This window comes from Bos grunniens, chromosome 10, assembly GCF_055505025.1.
Source record: "Bos grunniens cultivar Pamir isolate PY7600 chromosome 10, Bosgru_T2T1.0, whole genome shotgun sequence".
NCBI classification, from domain to species: domain Eukaryota; kingdom Metazoa; phylum Chordata; class Mammalia; order Artiodactyla; family Bovidae; genus Bos; species Bos grunniens.
Genome location: NC_141174.1, coordinates 38,765,316 through 38,779,109, shown reverse-complemented (window position 1 = coordinate 38,779,109; position 13,794 = coordinate 38,765,316). Strand labels below are relative to the sequence as shown.

At 41.1% G+C, this 13,794-nt stretch overlaps 1 long non-coding RNA gene across 2 annotated transcripts in view; it reads right to left on the bottom strand.

Moving 5' to 3' along the window:
* The window catches only part of LOC147364376 (uncharacterized), an 85,893-nt gene extending 74,134 nt beyond the window's left edge, over window positions 1–11,759 (bottom strand). The window contains exons 1-2 of one of the 2 annotated variants that reach the window (XR_015134425.1): window positions 11,518–11,759; window positions 10,757–10,871 (exon numbers count right to left, since the gene is read on the bottom strand). This is a non-coding gene — a long non-coding RNA (uncharacterized LOC147364376). The remainder of the gene's footprint in view (window positions 1–10,756; window positions 10,872–11,517) is intronic. The other variant, XR_015134424.1, reaches the window with a different exon arrangement.
* Between the last annotated feature and the right edge of the window lie 2,035 nt (window positions 11,760–13,794).

Below are 13,794 nucleotides of genomic sequence, written 5' to 3'. Positions count from 1 at the left end.
ATTAAAAATTGATGCAATGGAACATTAAAATGTTATAATTAACACTCCCACTTCTGATCCCCTGCTCACAAGACAATATTATGTTTATAATCTGGTTTCCCACACAGTGAGCTACAGAAAGAAAATAAATTAGCCAGAGGGCACAAACATCTAGTTTTCTCCATAGTTCTATATCCTATTGCAACTTAATTCATTGGAATTGTATTTTTAGACCTCAGTGTCTACAAACTTAGTTAATGTGAGTCTGTCTACATTAAATTTGTCTACATTTAGTGAGATGAAAAAGTGGATTTCACAATCTGAAAGGCTGTACCCTAGACTGTAGTTTTGCTTTTTAAAAAAAAAAAAAATAGACTGTAGTTTTATATTCTCACTTTGGGAGGACCCTTTAGAGTACAGCCTATATCCCATCTTAAATCTTACCATTAGGACAATGGAATATTCCTCAACCATAAAAAATAGAAAGAAATATTGCCACTTGCAGCAACATGGGCGGACTTAAAGGATATCATACTTAGTGAAGTAATTCAGACAGAGAGGCACACTATGTGATATCACTTTTATATAAAATTTTTAAATCATATAAATGAGCCTATATACAAAATAGAAACAGACCCATAGACGTAGAAAAGAAAACTTATGATACCAAAAGGGAAAGGGAGTGGGGAAGACATAAATTAGGAGCATAGGATTAACAAACTACTATACATAAAACAGGTAAGCAACAAGAATTTACTGGATAGCACAGGCAAAGAAAGTGAAGTCGCTCAGTCGTGTCCTACTCTTTGCGACCCCATGGACTACAGCCTACCAGGCTCCTCCGTCCATGGGATTTTCCAGGCAAGAATACTGGAGTGGGTTGCCATTTCCTTCTCCAGGAGATCTTCCCAATCCAGGGATTGAACCCAGGTCTTCTTCATTGTAGGCAGATGCTTCACCATTTGAGCCACCAGGGAAGTCCATAGCACAGGGAACTATGTTCAATATCTTTTACCACCTATAGTTTTGGGGTATTATAGTTTATAAGATTGAGGGTAGGAGGAGAAGGGGACGACAGAGGATGAGATGGTTGGATGGCATCGCTGACTCAATGGACATGGGTTTGGGTGAACTCCGGGAGTTGGTGATAGACAGGGAGGCCTGGCATGCATGGGGTCGCAAAGAGTCGTGTTCACGACTGAGCAACTGAACTGAACTGAACTGAATACATATAGTGGAAAATAACATGAAATATATATGTGTGTCTGTGTGTAACTGAATCACTTTGCTGAACACCTGAAACACAATATTGTGAACCTTAATTATACTTCAAAGATTAAAAAAAAAAAAAGCTTACCATTAGCAAACTGAATTTTTTAACCATAATAATTTTTTGACTATATAGGTAATGGGGCTCTTACTACACAAAATTAGAAGACACAGAAGAGTTACAAAAAGGTACAACCAATCATCTTACCAATTATAAATAACCACTGTTAAGTAATTGAAATGCTTCCCAATTTTAATTCAATGTACATATCTCTACAAATACATGCAAAATTTGAATGACACTTGAAATAGCTTTGCAACTCTTTCATTTCACGAAACATAATATTCTGAGCATTTCTCATATCACTAAATAGGTTTTGAAAACAGCATTAATCAATCCCCTTTGGATATTTAAGTTAATTCCAATATGTTGTTAAAATAAAGCATGCTCTGATGAACATTTCACCCCTGTATATAATCTTTACTCACATCTCTAAATATTTATTTAGGGCTAATTCCACAAAGGAAAACACTGACTTAAAAGGTATGAACATTTTTGATGCTTTCATTTATCTTATCAGAGTATATCTAAAAACTTACCGAACTGATTTTCATAAACATCAGCAATTTTTCTTTTGGCACCAGAATGACAATTTTGCTGTTTCACCATTAGGGTAAAAGATTATCATTTTAAATTTTTGACTAATTTGAAAGGCTAAACTTTGTATTTACTTTGTCATAATTTACACTTCTTTTATACTTTGTGTATTTTCTCAAATATTTGTGGCCTTGATAGTTCTAGTTTTTTGATTGCTTTCCACATGTTCCTGCCCTTTGCACATGTCCTTTACATACTGATTCATAAAGTCATTTTTTTTAATAGTAGTCCTGTGTTACATAAGAGGCTTCCCCAATGTCTCAGCAGTAAAAGAATCTGCCTGCAATGCAAGAGAGACAGGAGACTCAGGTTTGATTCCTGGTTTGGGAAGATCCCCTGGAAGAGGAAATGGCAACCTATTCCAGTATTCTTGCCTGGAAAATTCCGTGGACAGTGGAGCCTGGCAGGTTACAGTCCTTGGTGTCACAAAGAGTCAACATCACTGAGCACGCATGCACAGGTGTTACATATTAAATTTTCTACCCAGCTTATCTCATGCAGGTAAACTCCTTGGATTTTTTTTTTGATAGACGGAATTTTTAAACTTCCTCTTTAGAGATCTCAATCAGCACCTACCTGTCCACACCAAAGCCTTCTGAGTGAGTCAGTAGTTCACGGCTCCTGTTGCTTAGCACCCATACTTTATACCAAGTAACCCTTCCTTCCTGGTGACAGCTGTTGGTGAGGCATATGCACCTGACCCAAGAACAGCTTCCCATAATGCTTTGAACTGTAACACAGTCTGACATCACAGCAGAGACGTGGTTATCAGTGGAGCTAAATTTCTCTCACACACAGACAGCGGCAGAGCAGAATCTGAAAGGCACAGATTCCACAGGAAGAGCTGACAAGCTAAAGGAATATGCAAGTAGAAGGGAGATGGGATCAGAAATGAAAGAAACAAAAGGAGGCCACGTGAGTAGAGACAGAACAGAGGGCAAGTGGGTGTGAGAACAGAAGCAGTGCTGCCCTGAAAGAAACTCCCCAAATCCTACCAGAGAAAGAGAGAGAGAGAAAGACCAGAGTCAGCCCCTTAACCTGCTGGTTCCCTGAAATTTCACATTTCAAAGCTGAGACCTTGCGTATGCACATGGAAAGCCCCCATGACTTGACTAGGAGAGGGCTCTTTTTTGCCTTGCATCCCAAACAATCATCTATAACAGTGGTTCCCAACCAGGGGTGACTTTAACCTCTAGAGAACATCAGGCAACATTGTTGGCTGTCCTGACTAAAGGGTATTGCTAGCATCTAGTCAGTAGAGGCCAGGGATGCTGCCAAACACCCCACAATGCTCCCCCTCCCACAACAAAGAATTATGTAGCCCAAATTGTGAACAATGCTGAAGCTGTGAAGCTCTGTTCTAGAACAAGTCAGTATTTTTATGGTTTCTCCCTTTGCATTTGTGCCTAGAAAGTACTTCTGTACTCTGTGATAGAACAAATACTGTCCTACCAGCTTATTCTTTTTCTATGATTCCATTTTTATGGTTTCTTTTTCTTGGAAATTTTTAGGAGCAAGAAAGCCACGTGAATGGTGAGGAAATCAAGAAACTGACTAAACTTTTACAACAGGGCATGATCATGCCTGTGATTAGCATATCTCCCTAGAAGAGAATGTGGCAAAGATTCCCAGAATTTCTTGATTTAAGTCCACTCTTCTGTGAAGGTGAATTGGATAGTATGAAAATATGTACTCCCTCTCAGTGAATAAGCAAATGCTAATAAATTCCCTCAACAACTGTATTGGAAATACAGAGTCTACATACTTACTACAATGCTGAAGCTGAAATTCCAATACTTTGGCTACCTAATGCAAAGAGCCAACTCACTAGAAAAGACCCTGATGCTGGGAAAGATTGAGGGCAGGAGGAGAAGGGGACCACAGAGGATGAGATGGTTGGATGGCACCACAAGGGACATAAGTTGAGCAAACTCCAGGACATAGTGAAGGACAGGGAAGACTGGCATGCTGCGATCCATGGGGTTGTAGTCAGACTCAACTTAGTGACTGAACGACAACAAAAATTACTACAATGTTGACGACATACAGGATACTGTGTTCATTTGATCAACCAGATGTTCAAAGTTGTTAGACTAAGGAAGGTTCAAGAAGGTGTTCCCCCTAGAACTGAGGTCAGTATGCTGGTCATTGGACTTACAGGACAGAAGTCACTGAATCAAATGAGATTTTAGAGGTGCCATGAATGGGTGGAATCAGGTGAATACTCTCAAGAGTATGCCCTGAAAAATAGAACGTAGCTTACATAAATCTTGGTGAAAGTTTACACTTTTAAGCTGGTCTTCAAATGCATTCTTCCTCCTTCCTTCTTTTTACCAACATTATGAGGTCTATAAAGTTTTCTAAGATTCTGCAAGGCAGATGGTTCCTGTCCTCACATCACCATAACAACCCACATTCCATAGTAAGTAACAGGCATGATTAGAAAAGACAGATGGAATGAGCCTGAAAATGCAAAATATGCCCCTCAATTTAGAATACTCTGTCCCCGGAGAGGGGTTCTCATCTGGAAATTTAGTTGTCTTCTTGTGAACTCTTGGGAGTTCATAACAAACAGCATTCTCATGTTAACCTTGCTCCTTGAAAACCCAGATTCCCTTCTCTGCATTTACCCTGTACCAAAGATTAATTCATTGCATCCTTCAGTGACTTGGGAAGTGGAAAAAATAGGCATTTTCTGCCCAGTTACTCCGAATTCTACACCTCCTGCAATATAAACTGCAATCCAAGCAGTTCCCTGAAATTTCAAACAGCAGAATTTTGCTGGTCTGCACTTGCTGACAAATTATCATCACGACTCTATTACAGACTTCTGTCTCCTTTCTCCTGCCCCTTAGAACTCTGCATCCTTACAGTCAGTCAGTCTTCCATGCATTCTTTATTGGACACCAATACCTTTAAGTCTCAGCACACTCATTTTCCTAGTCCCTATGAGCTAAATCAACATACATAAACCTGGTTACAGGCAAAACATCCACAAGCAGAAACAGGAAGAGAAAGTAATAACTAGGACACAGAATATGACTTCTTCCATAAAAACAGTAAAGATCAGCCCAGTAATTGGAAAATGTGCCTCTAAATGAAAAAGAATTAGAGAAAAAAACGTTTAAACCTCTGTCTGGTCCTATCTATAAAACCAAATATGCTGATTCCAAAAGATACTCTCCAGAAAAATATTAGAATAAATAAGTATTCACCAGCAAGCAGTCATAATTCAATGAGATTATTTATTGTCTTAGACTTTTTCTTGTACAACACTAACAAAAACCAAAGGTTGACATGTCTTTTCTATAAAAGGCTAATCAGTGAATATTTTGGCCATTTCAGGTTATAGGATCTCTTTTCCAACTACTCAGCTCTGTCATCATAGCACAAAATAGCCATGGATGATATGGAAATGAATGAGTGTCTGTGTTCTAATAAAACTTTATTTACAAATAATGGAATCTGAATGTTACAGTTTTAACATCTCATGAAACATGATTATTCTTTTGATTTTTTTAACTGACTTAAGAATCTAAAAACTATTCTTAGCATAAGGGACATACAAAACAGGCAACCTTTGCCATAGATCACTGAACCCTGAAGTATACTGTCATCTTTTGCTCACTTAAGTGATTCTCAAAATGCCTCACTGAGAAACACAGTTTAACAATGTCCAACTTTTCTTGCCCTGTTCACTGAGCAAACTTCTGAGCTAGATTCTAATCAGTTTGCATGTGGTGAACTGCCTCTATCAGACAACCAAAGGATGGATTCGGGGAGCAAGGTTCTCTCTCCTAGTACATTAATAAATTATTTCCAGATTCTAATTAGTATTATGAGTTTTACCCTTGTTGCCAAGTTTGTATAACCATCCAAGTTCCAGATTTCACATTTGAGGAAGCAAATGGTGTAACACAGAGGTGTTAACAGCAGCTATTAAATCCCCAAAGCAGAATCAGCCAAAGTCACTCCTGTAAATTCGAGTATGTCATGGTCAACTCAAAGGAAGTCCAAGTTAGAACAAGTTATGAGCTGAATCAATTGCTATCAATAGCTGATCAGTGATGATTATAAAGACATAAATTATAACCATAAAACTTTAGGATCTTAAGCATCCAAAGTACACCCAGAGTTAAAATATGCCAAGACTATACATATAGAATTAAAGGGAAAATTCCAACAGCCACATTGCCAAAGTAGAGTAGAAAATAAACATCTAATAAGCAAGTAGCTAACAATATAAATTATTATTAGCAAAGTCCAGGGGATAGTGAAGGACAGGAAAGCCTGGTGTGCTGCACTCCATGGCGTCTCAAAGAGCCAGACACAACTTAACGACTGAACGACAATAATACAAATACACAAGGATGGATCTCATAAATTTAATGGAAGCATAGTTATCCACCAAAGAATTGTATAATAAATAAGGACCTAGTTTAATCTGTGCTAAATGTGTCATACTACACAGTTGATCACTTATGAAATAATATGAAGCCATGATTCCCCAGACCTCACCTACAGGATGATAAAAATGGGTTCCATTACTAATTTTCTCTCCTCCTTGTCCTCCTACACTGTTGAGCCAGATATACATAAGTTTCAGTTTTTAAATGCAATCCTTTTCATGAGGTTTGACTCAATAAAAATAAATTTCCTGTGTGTCCCCCTGGTGTTTAGACATGGAATGCTGAAATCCCGACACAGTGGGCAAAACTAAATGAAATAAACAAACTTCTGAAGTTGGTGGCAGAGGAGACATTCAAACCTAGGCTACTGAATCCAATCAGCTGTATACATTTAGGACAAACTGTTTTACTTCTTTGTGACTTGAAGCAACAGAGAGACCTTGGAGCTTGTCCAGTCCAGCAATCTTTAAGCTTTTCTTTAGCAAAAGAACATTCTTTTGTTTAAAACGTGGTTTAATGCATAACGCTCAATGTAAAACTGGAAGACCACAGCTTCTCTGTTAAGAGGAGGTCGGGGTACAAGGAGCCCTGTCCATTCGTCCTCTCCAAGGCACCTTCAGTAATCCCAAGGCTTCCCCACAGAACTCTCTTCTTGGGAGCACAGTTAGAAAACCATTCATCTTATGCAATCCTCTCATTTTACAAATGAGCAGTCTACTGAGAACATGAAAAACGGCCCTGTCAGCAGCCAGAAAGTGCTGTTACCAACTGAACAAAAACAACGCACATAAACGGTGCTCAGACAAGGCCATGCTGCTGCTGTGTTTGGAGCAAGACAGAGAAATGGCCACTCCATAACCTCAACAATAACAAGACCTCCCCTCTTCTAACACAAGAGAATGCTGTTTCTCTTCTAATAACTCCTCCTAGCCCAACTTTAATCCACCAGCCTCGTTGATAAAGTTTATGAAGATACCCAGTCACTGAATTCCTCCTGCTCCTTGACATCATCTGATCCAGAACTGGCCCCTGTTCTCCTAATCCCTCCCTGGAATCATCCCACATAAACCTGAATCCTGAAAGAAGGCCAATGGTTCCTCTCCAAGGCATTATCCTTTACTCCAGCAGCTTCAATAAACCTAACATTCTGTTTTTATTCCAAGTGTGTCCCTCCTTCAACACTAAATTATTAGCATTCTAAGCAACACCCTTAAGAAAAATAGGATCTGTTCAGAGAACAGATAGCTGAGCTCCTAGAATGGTAAGCAAACATGTTAGAAACAAATAGAGGACAATTCAGATCTTTAAAAGACCAAATGCTACTAATTTTAGCATGTTCAGCAATGGTGGCATAGGGACATGAGCTAACTTTGATATAAAACCCAAGGGTCACTGCTTGACAGCCTCCCAGAGGTGGAAAAGAGACCCACCGCCAGATCTGTCTGAAAGTGTCTGTGCCACTCACAGCATCTGGCACAGCAGACAGTGTGGACAGAACCCCTGCACAATCAGCCAGGCACCCAGAAAGGTCTGTCATCATTTAATCCACACTTGCTTTACAGATGCAAAGATAAATTGATCATAAGAATCTACAAACAAAGCATACCGTGATAAGCATCCTTCTAGGTTGAACAGTGGTACAAGGCACTCTCAGTTTGGTCCAGGCTGCCCTGACATGGACATGAAGTCACAGAAGCCTCCATGATTGTCCTGAAACAGAGGGTCTGATTTCCTCTGAGCCTCGCCCATAGTATGGATTCAATAGGCATGTCTCGAATTGGATTTCACTGGGCAGAATCATCCTGATAGTAACCCAGTGAGTTGAAATCAGTCCTGGATTCTGTGTGCAGTGTCCTTGGCTTAAGAGGGCAAGTAATTTTGTCTAGTCCTTTTTTGCCAACAAGTATTGCTGGTCCATGAACATTAGGATTTATTTTACATCTTTCCTCCCTTCATGCATGAGTCATGACAAGGGTGGAAGATGTGGGAGAGAGGCTAGATGTGTGAGTAGACTGGGGAAAGCATTGGAAATGAAGAAGGGCTTCTAATTTCAGTACAGACCCAAGACCTCATGGTGAGTTTGTAACCCCACCTCTCAGATCCTCAACTAGTCTCCTTGCTGTTCACTCAGAGGCTGGCATGCATGACCCCAGTAAGGTCTGTGCTAGTCTAACAGTCTAAGTTCAGGCCTCTGAATACTGAGGGGTTTTTTGTTAACTTTTTATTTTGTATTGGAGCATAGTCGATTAACCATGTGGTGACAGTTTCATGTATACAGCAAAGTGATTCAGTTGTGTATGTATATATATACACCCATACCCATTCTTTTCCAAATTCTTTTCCATGTAGGTTGCTACATGACATTAAGCAGAGTTCCCTGTGCTATTCAGAAGGTCCTTGTTGGTTATCCATTTTAAATACCGCAGTGCATACATGTCTATCCCAAACCCCCTAATCGTCCCTTCCCCCATCCTTCCCCTAGTATCCGTTAGTTCATTCTCTAGGTCTATGAGTCTGTTTTTCTTTTGTAAGTTCATTTGCATCATTTCTTTGTAGGTTCTATTTATAAGTGATATCATAGGATATTTGAGTGCATTTCTTAAGATTAAATTCTCTACACAAAGCTGCCTACTTGAGTCCTGTTTGGACAACAAAACAGGATCCAAGTAAAACCAATTTCCAGCCCCTCTTACTACCTTTTCTCTCAGGGCCGCCATCTGCTGAGGCCCTGCTCTCCTCCAAGGCCTGCGCCAGTGGCACCTCCTCTCTGAGTTTTCAACGACTGCCTCCTCCCCAAACACCGCTCACAGAAGAATCAACTGCTCTCTTAGGTTTCCAGAGTACCTTATGCATTCACCAGACTAGACTTGTTTGTTTTTTTATGTCGTCTCCATGGCCAGGTTGTTTATCTTGCGAGGAGAGTGTCATATTCACCTTTGATCTCCAGATGATTGAACAGGACTTTTGTCAACATTCTATGTGGTTGACTGAATTGCCTTCCAAATGTGCGCTTTGACATAACACTGAAGCTCGTCCTCTCCCTCAAGGAAATCATGTGATTACATATAAAGATACTCATACGCTGCTACCTCCACCCTCAGACTTGGTACTTTTTGTTCATGGCAGAGAAGATGACCATGGGTTCCCCCAGTTAGTCATCCCATCCCATTAAGAAGAACCTAGCAACAACCTCCAAACTCCCCAAAATGCGGGTCTGGCTTCCAAAACCACTCAAAGAATTCAGGACGAAGTATTCAGAGGGATTTTCACCCAGCAGGATTCTCCCCCAGATACACTCAAAGAGAAAAACACCTCTGATTGAAACTCAACAGCCAACCTATTCAATGAGAGTCTGCACCTCCTCTGCTGCTTTCAAACCAATACAAGCTCCCTAGAGCCTGGAGGCTACACACACAACCACCAGTGAGGTCCCAGCAAAGTCTATCTCCTCCAATTTCACTTTGGGCAAAGGAGGGTCTATTTCCCCCAAAAGCCAGCTGACCTTGAAATGCAGTGGTGAGACAAAGAAAACCTTAGCCACATGTTCCTGATAACTACGCTCCTTCCACCTTACTCTGTACAATGTCTCTTTGTGAAACTGTTCAAATAGTACTAAAGGAACATATTCCCAGCCCTTCACTAGACAATAGCCACATGGAACCAGCCTTACTGCCATGTGATTCTATCCTGCAACTCCACAGGCTATGTTCATTCACAAATCAGAGCTGATTTTCCAAGCAGAAGCACAAGTAAGTCACTCTATTAGTTTGCCTCGGCATCTATTAGAAGCTCAATGAATGTTCTCCCTATGATATCTTCTTGAAACTTCTATTAGAGTACTTAAAATTTAGTAGCAAAAGAAATTGATAGTAGAGTTTAATGAGTTATCCATTTATATCACCCACCAGAAAGAGAACTCTAGAAGGTTAGAGAATCAGTTTACACAATAAACATACGTATTTGCATCCTGAGTGGTTGGCCCAGTTCCCAGCATACCACAGGGGCTCAACAAGTAAGTGGCTGCATCTGTGGACCTGTCATCAGGCAACCTGAGGACAGTTCAAGAGACATAGGGCCCCTTCCTCCACTGGAAAAGCTCACTGAGGTACAGGAACAGGATCCTAGGGGCCAGGGTCCCATGTTTGTTTGTCTTTAGAGCCCTGGTACTTCACACAAACCAGGCATTCAAAAAATAGTTGTTGAAATGAAAACTTATTTGCTCAAATGCAAGCCATTAAGTATCAAGTAAGAATCTGCATCTGACACTCGTGAAGCTGCTACAACAGCACCCATAATCACGAAGTCTCATTGTCCTAAGAATGACATGATTACCAGCTCCAGGAAATATTTGTGTCCCACATCCTTCTCGTCTGGGTACCCTCCCGTACCGCTCCTTTCTCTTTGGCATCTGTGACACCCTCCTCTCTAGTTTTCCACTTACCTCTCTGTCTACTTCTGCAAGTATCAACCTCTCTCTTCATCTGATCTTCAAATGCTTGATACCCCGCATAGGCTCTCTACTCTTCTGATGTTTAACCCTCTTTTGGGGAGGATTCCTATAAATTCAAATACATGTAATTGATTACTTTTTTATTTATTAATAATTCTCAAGTCTACATTTCTAGGCCAGACCATTCTGAGCTTTGATATCCAACTACTTCTAACTACATCTATAGTCATTCAGCGCACGGGCAACTTAAACATGTAAAAGCCTTGCTTATCTTATCCTCCTTTCCTCTTTCCTTTCTCTCATCCCAAGCCTGTTCTTTCTCTTCTATATTATATGTTGTCTTGGTGAATTGTCCACCATTTCCTAGACCACACCCCAGAAACCTTGGGATCATTCCAAACTCCTACCTCATTATCTTCTTCCATAAAATTAGCTACCAACAAAGTGAGTCTCGATTCCTCTCTTCCTTTCCATCTTTCCTGACAGTCACTTTAGTTTGTTTCTTCCTTGAAATTGTTCCCAGTCTGTTCTCTCTGCTTTCATTCTCCTCCACCTTCAAAGGATCTGCTGTTTGTGCCAGAAGCCAGTGCTTCCTAAAGTGCAAATCTAATTACATCACTCTCCTCTGAAAACAGTTTTTTCGGCTATCACCCACCCTACTCCCACTGCCCCTGAGATGAAGTACGAACTCCCAAGTACGGCAGAAGTGGCCCATGCCTCATCTCCGGAAGAGCCCCCAGCTACATGCTCACCACACACCGCCTGCTGTTCCCTCCCCTGAGGTCAGTGCGTCAGAAGAGCCCTTCAGCTTCTCTCTGCCTCACTGACCTCACCTGCTCTCCAAGCGCTTCAAAATATTGCCTCCAGAAGGCTTTCTCTGGCCTGATTCTCCTCCAGCTGAATTACAGGCCCATCTTCTGTCCCCCATTCTACACAAAGCACAGCCCTCCACTCTGTGTGAGGTTATTCGGAGATTCTCAAGTTTAGCAAGGTGAATGTTAAAATTCACCTGAGCAGTAAGTACCCAGAATTCAACACTGATTCTGATTTAACAGCTGGAGAAATCAATAAGATTTTCCTGTGCGTTGGGCTTCATGCTTCTTGAACTTTAATGTTAGTACCAATCACCTGGAGGTCTCTTAAAAATGAAGATTCTAATTTAGCAGGTCTGGCTGGGATCTGAGACTCCGCATTGTAAATAAGCCCCCAGGTGATATCAATGCTACTGGTCTACAGACAGACCACACTTGGTGTAGCAAAGAGCTAAATGAACGCTGCATTACCTGGTCCATCTGGAGGCAATAAAGCTGTAAATAGCCACAGCCCCTACAAAAAGCTGCTGTATACCACAGGGAGCTCAGCTCAGTGTTCTGTGATGACCTGAAGGGGTGGGATGGAGAGGGTGGCTCAAGAGGGAGGAGGTATATGTGTAGCTGATTCACTTGTTTGCACAGCAGAAACTAACACAATGGTATAAAGCAATTCTACTCCAATAAAAAATGTTATTGTAGTTCTTTGTTTTGTAAACAAAATAAAACATGTTTTTAAAATCGGGAGTGGGGAGGAAGACTCCTTCTGTCAAGAAGACAGTGGGTGCTAAAACACGTGATATAGCCTCGTTCCAGAAGAATCTGTGAGTATCTATAAGAACTGCAAAACCATAGGGTGTAGAAGTTACTGTCATCTGAAAGTGTAAAGCCCAGAGAGGAAAAGTGACTTGTCTAGAATAATACAGAAAGTAAAGAGCAGAACTGGGGCCCAAACTCAGGACACTTGATTCCTCAGTCCTGTAACCTGTTCATTCTATTGAGTGCTTGGGAGAGATGTGGAAGACTCCACCAGGCTCGGAGTAGCCATCAAGGAGGACACGCTCCACACAAGCAGGACCCAGCTAAGCGCTCTGATACGGAAGTGGCTGGAGCAGCCACCCTTCAAAAGGGATCCCAGCCCAAAGCTGCTGATGAGGACAATGGCGAAACTGATCACTTCAGTCCAAGGTTGATGAACATGTGTTGGGTTCCTAAGTGAACTTAACCTTGCCCCAAGTGAGGAAATGTGCACTGCAGAATTGTGGACTATTCTAATGTCTTTAATCACCTTGATTCTTAACACTCCCGCCACCACCACACATCAAAACTCACTGGCTACCTAGCTGGATAGCCGTTAAATAAAACCTAACCAGAGAAAGTCTTGGCTTCCTTTATGTTACATAATACTTTATCTATTAACATCTGTATCGTTGCCAACCTCCTTCCTATTCAGTGGGATGATAACAACCTGCTTTCTGACCACCCACTGTAGAAATTTCCTCAAGTTTCTGATGGGCCCTGGGTCTGGTTGAAGCGTGATATACTGTGTGATTCCCCAAGCCCATCACACCTGTGCATGTAAGATACAAGGGTGAAAGGTTGTTGTTGAATCACGTGAATACACCGGGATTCTTGGCCCCCGGAGGAGAAGAATTCAATCCGGGGCCAGAGACGAGGCTTGATCGCTCAGAGCTTTTGTGTAGTAAAGTTTTATTAAAGTATAAAGGAGATAGAGAAAGCTTCTGACATAGGCATCAGAAGGGGGCAGAAAGAGTACCCGCTTGCTAGTGTTAACAATGAGGTTATATAATCCAAAGAATGTCTGGAGGTTGTAAAGACCTCCTCCAACCTACTCCCATAATTTACATTTTAAGATAACACTGTCCTCAGGCAAGATACATCCTTGTAAAGACCAGGTATACTCCCATAATTAACATTTTAAAATAACAGAAGGTTGAATCCAAAGACTGTCCTTAGGCAGGATACATTATTGGTATATAATCCTAAGGAATGTGGAGAAAGAAAAAAAGTTTGTCCTTTTTTCCTCCTTGAGAATTCCAGACCCCTCTCTCCTCGGGGACCCCTAGACTCCCTATCAACCTGCCTAGGAAATGACTCTCTCAAGGGTAATAGGCATAAATACAGTAGTGTTTCTTCTCTCTAGAGAATCAGGAAGCTAACTGCTTAAGTTGTAGGAGGGTGAGGGACTAGAGACGGTGA